This window comes from Piliocolobus tephrosceles, chromosome 19, assembly GCF_002776525.5.
Source record: "Piliocolobus tephrosceles isolate RC106 chromosome 19, ASM277652v3, whole genome shotgun sequence".
Lineage (NCBI taxonomy): Eukaryota > Metazoa > Chordata > Mammalia > Primates > Cercopithecidae > Piliocolobus > Piliocolobus tephrosceles.
In genome coordinates, this window is record NC_045452.1 from 5385151 (window position 1) to 5393177 (window position 8027).

An 8027-nucleotide genomic window follows, 5' to 3' on the forward strand; every position below is an offset into this window, starting at 1 on the left:
GAGGCTGCAGTGAGCTGTGGTTGAACCACTGCACTCGCGCCTGGGCAGTAGAGTAAGACTTTGTCTGAAAAATATAATAACAAAGTTTGAAATACAATAAGAATTACTGAAATGTGACACAAAGATACCAAGTGAGCAGGTGCTGTTGGAAAAAATGACGCCAATCCACTAGCTCAACACAAGGTTGCCACAATCCTGTAATATATTGAAAAAAATGGGCCAGGCAAGGGGCCAGCAGGGGTGGCTCATGCCTGTAATCTCAGCACTTTGGGTGGCCAAGGTGGGTGGATCACCTGAGGTCAGGAGTTCAAGACCAGCCTGGCCAACATGGTGAAACCCTGTCTCTATAAAAGATACAAAAATCAGTTGGGTGTGGTGGCACGTGCCTGTAGTTCCAGCTACTTGGGAGGCTGAGGCAGGAGAATCAGCTTGATCCTGGGAGGTGGACGTTGCAGTGAGCCGAGATCACGCCACTGCACTCCAGCCTGGGTGACAGAGTGAAACTCAGTCTCAAAAAAAGAACAAAGTGTGGATGCTACATACCATCTCTCTGCCCTTGGCTCCTGGAAGTAAGGGGTCACCCAGTGACCTAGAAGGCCAGTGACAATGGGGGTTGTCAGGGTGCTCTTCAGAGCCAAGGGAGCAGTAGGAATTGGGATCTTAGTCTGACTCCAAGCTGTGAGGGAGAGAGTTGCAGGGCACTTAGGCTTGTTGGAGACCGTCAGTGCCTCTTTGCCTGCCCCTGCAGCAGAAGTTCAGGACACCAGAGCCAAGACCAGAGGCCCTGGTGGAACAGCGGTGAAGAGCATGGGCTCTGACTTCAGACTGCTGGGCTGCAGCCCTGGCTCTCCCACTCCAGGTAAGGACAGGCTGCAAGCCTCCCTGTGCCTCAGTTTCCCCTTCTGCATAGTGGAATTGTATTGATGCCTACCCCAGAGGGTTGTGTCATCAATTAGGATGGCACCTGGCACCTTGTTCGGTGGCAGGAAAGGTTCCAGAAGCTCGGCTGTGGTCCTAGGGGTGCCTGAGGCCCTGCCACCATCTCCTTGGGGTGGTACCATGTGGTGGGAAAGACCCCAACTTCAAGCCCAGACTCAGTGGCTCATGCCTGTAACACCAACACTCTCAGAGGCCGAGGCGGGAGGATCATCTGAGGTCAGGAATTCAAGACCAGCCTGGCCCACATGGTGAAACCCTGCCTACCAATGATCCAAAAATTAGCTGGGTGTGGTGGCGCATGTGTGTAATCCCAGCTACTCGGGATGCTGAGGCAGAAGAATCTCTCAAACCCAGGAGGCGGAGGTTGCAGATAGCTGAGGTCGCACCACTGCACTCCAGCCTGGCTCTGTCTTGGTGTTCAGCCACGTTCCCATGCTCACTCCCAGGGTGACTTTGGGAAGGTCTGAGCCTCCTTGTCTTCCTGGTTAGAATGATCCGATGCCCCTGCTACCATCAGATGTGGTAAGTTTCCCTAGGACTCTGCAAGAGGCGCTGTTCTGGAGGGTGGAGGCGAGACTAATTGTTCCTGCTCTCCTGGCCAGAGTGGGCACAGTGGATCCCGTCATGGAGAAGTTCAACGCATCCATCACCTACAACCGGCACCTGTGGGAGGTGGATGTTCAAGGCAGCAGAGGCTACAGCAGGGGCCTCGAGAAGGCAGGGCTCCTCACCAAGGCTGAGATGGACCAGATACTCCATGGCCTAGACAAGGTACTCGCCATGGCCCACGCCCCACCGGCGTCCCCCTCCCTGTGGCCCCAGGCTCCCACCAAATCCCTGAGCAATTAGCGCAGTGTTGCCTGCCTGTGGTTTCACATTGAACTAATCATATACTCAAGTGCTGTTTAACTGTGTGCCTTGATGGCTGCCTCACTCCTTTAATGACCCTGTGGCCCACATGGCTCATGGGTAAAGGTGTGCTGGGCCTGAGATGCCCCCTCCCAGGGTGCACTTCCAGGACTCAGCCCCTGGACAGGGACAGTCAGTCATCAGGGATAGGGTGGGACCGGGGCAGGGGCTCTCGGCTGCTGATGCCTGCTCACCTGACCCCTGGCATTGCTGCTACCTGCTATAGGTGGCTGAGGAGTGGGCCCAGGTCACCTTCAAACTCAGCCCCAATGATGCTGACATCCACACAGCCAACGAGCACCGCCTGAAGGTACGACCACTGCAGCCCTGTAGGGAGACCCCCTGAAGCTATTACTATGGAATAAAAGATGAAATGCTCCTGATTATTGTAAATAGAAAATTGCATGCAGGATTGTGTAAAAACAATGCCAGGTTGGACCGCCAGAATGAGCCAACAGCGTGTGATGTGCTTCCCCCTGCAGAGAGCCTATGAATGGATGGATGTGCAGTCAGGGAGGTTTCACATCACCAAGATTCCCATCCCAGAAAAGCAGATGTTCATAGCTCTGGGAATGGAATGCGACCCTCGTTGAGAGCCTATAAGTGGATGCATGGGGTGCGCCTGTCCGTATGGATAAGATAGGGCTATAAATGCCCTCATCTTGCCATGGCTCTTCTAGGCCTCTTTAGGGTTAAGGCATACTCCTTTCTGAGAATTTCTGGTCTAATGGGTTGTCTAGCTTCACGTCCTGTTTCTATGGATTGTTTGTAACCAGTTTTTGCTGCAACTGTTACTGCTGATTAATATCTTGCTAATCATAGGTTATGGAAAGACTGTGTTTCTGTTTTAAGGCTCTTAGAAATTACTGATGCACACACTATACTGTAAATTCTTATCTGTATACTGTACTTCTGCATACAGATGTTATGTTAAAGAATTACTTCATCCCCATGTGACCATCTCACCTCATAATCAAACGACCCTAAATCCCTCACTAACCTACTTCGTCCTCACTAAACTTAATAATAAATGCTGGTATATCCAGTGCATTGTTGGCACTGTGGGACCAGAGGTGGTGACCCCCTTGGACCCAGCTTTCACTATCTTGTGTGTGTCTATTATTTCTCGACCTGTCCATCCACCTGGGAACAAAGAGAGAGCCCCGTTGCATTGCGGGCTGCTGGCCAGATCCCGCAATACAGCTCCACCACTTTCCTGGCCTCCCCTCACCACCTTGCCTGGGGCCACGTTGAGCATTAGCGCCATCATTCTGTTTGCTTCACCATTGGCAGATAGCAGGTGAGACGCCAGGACATGGGCCAGGCGCAGTGGCTCATGCTTATAACCCTAGCACTTTGGGAGGCTGAGGTGGGAGGATCGCTTGAGGCCACAGGAGTTTGAGACCTGACTGGGCAATAATAACGTGGTCCCGTAACTACAAACAAAAAAAAAGAACAAAAGGTCTCAACAGAGATGGCGAGAGATTTGGGCAGGACCTGGGGCCCTGGGGTAGGGAGGGAGGTTGGCAGGGTTGATGGGGAACCCTACCTTGCCTGGGCTGACCCCTTGGGATATAGACCGTGACCCTGGGCCTCCCTTCACCTTCAGGAGCTCATTGGTGAAACCGCAGGGAAGCTGCACACGGGACGGAGCTGGAACAACCAGGTGCCTCTAGCCCTCTGCTCTGTGTTGTCCCAACCTTGGGGAGCCCAGGGGGCAGTCAGCTCAGCAGTAGTCCTGGCTCCCCAGGGAAGCAACACGTCGGCCTTCCTGAGCACCACTTCCTCCTTGCACAGGTGGTCACGGACCTCAGGTTGTGGATGCGCAGACCTGCTTCACACTCTCAGGGCTCCTCTGGAAGCTCATCAGGACCGTGGTGGATCAGGCAGAGGTGTGAGTCCCCGAGGGATGCCCAGGGGGCAGAGAGAGGTGTGATGGCAACCTGAAGAGCAGACCTAGGTGGCAGGGGTGAACAGGGTAGGGATGCCAGGCCCTGGGGGACAGGGGCATCCCAGAATTCCAGGATCGAGGCAGAGCAGCCAAGAGTGGGGCATTTCCTACAGACCCCAATACTCCCATGGCAATCTAGCTCAGCCGACAGGGAAAAATCACCCTTCGTGGGGCTGGGTGTGGGGGTTCATGCCTGTAATCCCAGTACTTTAGGAGGCCGAAGTGGGTGGGTCACGTGAGGTCAGGAGTTTGAGACCAGCCTGACCAACATGGTGAAACTCTATTTCTACTAAAAATATAAAAATTAGGCAGGTGTGGTGGTGGGCGTATGTAATCCCAGCTACTCGGGAAGCTGAGGCAGGACCAACTGCTTGAACCCAGGAGGCGGAGGTTGCAGTGAGCCGAGATCACGCCTCTGAACTCCAGCCTGGGCGACAGAGTGAGACTCTTGTCTCAAAAATAAACAGAAAGAAAACTCACCCTTTGTGGATTTAAGGGCAGGAAGCTAAGGCTGTGCCTGAAGCAGCCAGTCACCCCCCACCCTGCCTGTGCCCCACGTCTCCCAGCCCATGCTCCACTCCCCCCACCCAGCCCATCTGGCAAAAGAAAGAGCCAAAGGCTGCCTCCTGCTGGCCTCATCCCAGGCTTTCACCTGGTGTCTTTGGGACTGGATTTTGTTCCTTGCAGACCTGGATGAGGAGCTGCTGAGGAGTCTCCATGGGTTGTCAGAGACCCCACCTCTTCCTCAACTCCCTGTGACCCCTGTTTCATAGACCTGGGGGGAAACAAGGGCACACGAATTTCACCCTGGAGGTGGGATGGGGCTGCTAGGAGGAACAGGGAGTGTCTGCTACTGAGTTCAGGGTTTCTTTAATTTTTTTTTTTTTTTTTGAGACAAGGTCTCGCTCTGTCACCTAGCCTGGAGTCCAGTGGCGTGATCTTGGATAACTGCAAACTCTGCTTTCCAGGTTCAAGCAATTCCAGTGCCTCAGCCTCCCAAGTAGCTGGGATTACAGGTGTGTGCCACCACATCCAGCTAATTTTTGTATTTTTTTTTTCAGTAGAGATGGGTTTTGCCATTTTGGCCAGGCTAGTGTCCAACTCCTGAGCTCAGGTGATCCGCCTGCCTTGGCCTGCCAAAGTGCTAGGATTACAGGCATAAGCCACTGCACCCGGCCTAGTTTTTAAATTTTTAACTTTTTAAATTGTCTTTAGAGATGAGGTCTTTCTCTGTCACCTAGGCTGGAGTGTAGTGGCTTGGTAATAGCTCACTGCAGGCTCAAACTCCTGGACTCAAGTAATCCTCCCACCTCAGCTTTCTGAGTAGCTAGAACCACAGGTGTGCACCACACCCAGCAAATTTTTAAAATTTTTTGTAGAAACAAGGTCTCACTATGTGGCCCAGGCTGGTCTCAAACTCCCGGCCTCAAGCGATCCTTCCTTCTTGGCCTCCCAAAGTGCTGGGATTATAGGCTTGAGCCACCGTGCCTGGGTTTGAGTACAGAATTTCTCTATGGGGTGATGAAAATGTTCTAAAATTGGTTTTGGTGATGGCTGTACACAAAAACGTAAACTTGAAATGGGTAAATTAATTGTGAATGATATCTCACTAAAGCTAGTTTATTTAAAACAACAACAGACCAGGCACAGTGGCTCATGCCTGTAAACCCAGCACTTTGGGAGACCAAGGCGGGTGGATGACCTGAAGGCAGGAGTTTGAGACCAGCCTGACCAACATTGTGAAACCCCGTCTCTACTGCAAATACAGAAAGTTAGCTGGGTGTGGTGGCAGGTGCCTATAATCCCAGCTACTTGGGAGGCTGAGGCAGGAGAATCGCTTGAACCTGGGAGGTTACAGTGAGCCGAGGTTGCACCATTGCACTCCAGCCTTGGCAACAGGAGTGAAACTCCATCTCAAAAACAACAACAAAAAAAAACAGGCCAGGTGTGGTGGCTCACATTTGTAATCCCAGCTCTTTGAGAGGCCAAGGCAGGAGGATTGCTTGAACCCAGGAGATTCAGACCACCCTGGGCAACATAGCAAGACCCCATTTTTACAAAAAATTAAAAAATTAGCCAGGCATGATGGCATGTCCCTGTAGTCCCAGCTACTCAGGAGGCTGAGCCAGGACGATCGCTTGAGCCCGGGAGATCGAGGCAGCAGTGAGCTATGATCGTGCCACTGCACTCCAGCCTGGGCAACAGAATGAGACCCTGTCTCTAAAAACAAAAACAAAACAGTAAGAAAACAGGACCGTCACTCACAGCACCTCTGCCTCTGCCCTCCGTGCTTGAATGAGGAGCAGGGCGTCTCAGCTGCTCAGAGCAGCCCTGGAAGGAGCCCCAGCTATTTCTGGGGTCCTCAGACGAAACCTCCCATAGCCAAGTCATACCCGGCACGGGCCTCCTCCCCTGTTCTGGCCGCTGCTCAGAGATGCTGAGTGACAGAGGCTCAGGCTTCGCATGTTCCTGGCAAAGCCTCACCCCTGAGGACCCACAGCTCAGACCCAGTCCTTGGTTCACATGGCCCCACTTCCGGTCTCTTTTTCCCTTAAGACTGGTTTTTCCTGGGAGATCGCTGGATCCCTCATTCAGGTGGAGTGCTGCAGGATGACACTTTTTCCAGGGTTGACCCAGGCCTGCAGGGTCCCAGTGTCACAGGCAGGCCTTGCCTAAACCTCCACCTGACCCCCTGCTCCTGCTCTCCCACAGGGAACGTGACATCCTCTTCCTGGCATACATCCACCTGCAGAGGGCTCAGCCCCTCCGCTAGAGCCACTGGATTCTGAGGTGAGCCGGGTGAGGTGCAGGAGCCCTGCTGCAGGGGAGGACCCCGGCTGCCCTGACCCTCCTGCCCCTGGCTTCTCACAGCCACACTGTGGCGCTGACCTGAGACTCGGAGCGGCTGCTGGAGGTTCGGAAGCGGATCGATGGGGAGGTGGGTTAGGCTGCAGTGTCCCGAGGACCTGGTGGGGGTGGCTGCTGCATAGCCTTAGGCATTGGGAAGGGCAGAGTGGGACAGAAAGCTGCGTCACCTGCTAAACAGGGGACCCTGCATGGAGCCCCAGCTCTGGCTAAGATGGGGACGACCAAGCCAGTGAATGTGTCTGAGCAGGGCCAGAGCTCTCCAGCAAGGCTCTGGGTGGGCCCAGCCCGCTGCCCTCAGCCTGACATATGGGGGGGGACATGTGTCAGGAGACAAGTGTCCTGCACCCAGGGTGACTCGGTGCTTGGGGACATGTGTTAGGGTACACTTGGGGACAAGTGTTCTGCACCCAAGGCGACTGGGCCAGGAAAAAGGCTGAGCTACAGGCGGTTGCTCTGGCAACCAGGTCTTGGTTCTCTCTCTCTCTCTCTATATATATATATATATGTGTGTGTGTGTGTGTGTGTGTGTGTGTGTATACACATATGTATGTGTATGTGTGTGTGTGTGTGTCAGGGCTGTCTGGTCTGCCAGACCGTGGTCACCATGAGTCCCTGTCCCTGCAGTGGGGCCATTGTGGGCAATCCCTGGCTGTGGACTGAGAGCTGCTCCGAGTAGGTGACACGCCCTGTCCCTCCTCCCCAGGGAGAGTCACCCTTAGCGCCAGCTAGGACCCGCAAACACACCTGAAACCAGAGGGCAGGGTCTTGTGGCTCCTGGTGAAACCTTTATTCATTGCATATGGGCCCTGAGGTCATGTACGCCAGGGGTCACCCATGGCAGGGGTGCCTGGTACTGAGAGATTCAGGGTTCTGGCCTCCGTCCTGGGACTGTGCAAAAGATCCCTGTCCCCAGCTCCCGCCCCACCCTGATCCTCTTCCCTGATCCTCTTTTCACGGGGAGGGGGCTGGGCAACCTGGTTAGGGGAGAGGAGGCCACTCCCTGTCCTCCAGCCCAGCCCCACTCCCTCCCAACCCCCAGAACTCAACTTTGGGGCCATCGCTCTCAACAGCATGGATGCCACCAGTTAGCGGGACTTGCTGGGTGAGTCTTGGGGAGCCAGTCCCCTGCCCTGTGTCTCACTTCTGTCCCCCAGCCTGGCTTCTCTCCTGTCTCCTCCCACCCCTGTACGGTTAGGCTAGTTGTGATGATGGTTGTACACCTCCTGCCATGTGCCTCCCAGGAAGACAAGGAAGCTGTGTTTGAAGTGCCAGACACCAAGAGTGCCATGCTCCAGGTGGCCACTGGCATCATCTCTACGCTGCAGGCAAGACACCCACCTGCCTCTCCTCCCCTAGGTCC

The 8027-nt window shown here is 54.2% G+C and overlaps 1 pseudogene; it reads left to right on the plus strand.

The window, feature by feature from the left end:
- Positions 1-1301: 1301 nt before the first annotated feature.
- Positions 1302-6789, plus strand: LOC111522020 (annotated as a pseudogene).
- The last annotated feature ends 1238 nt before the right edge of the window (positions 6790-8027 follow it).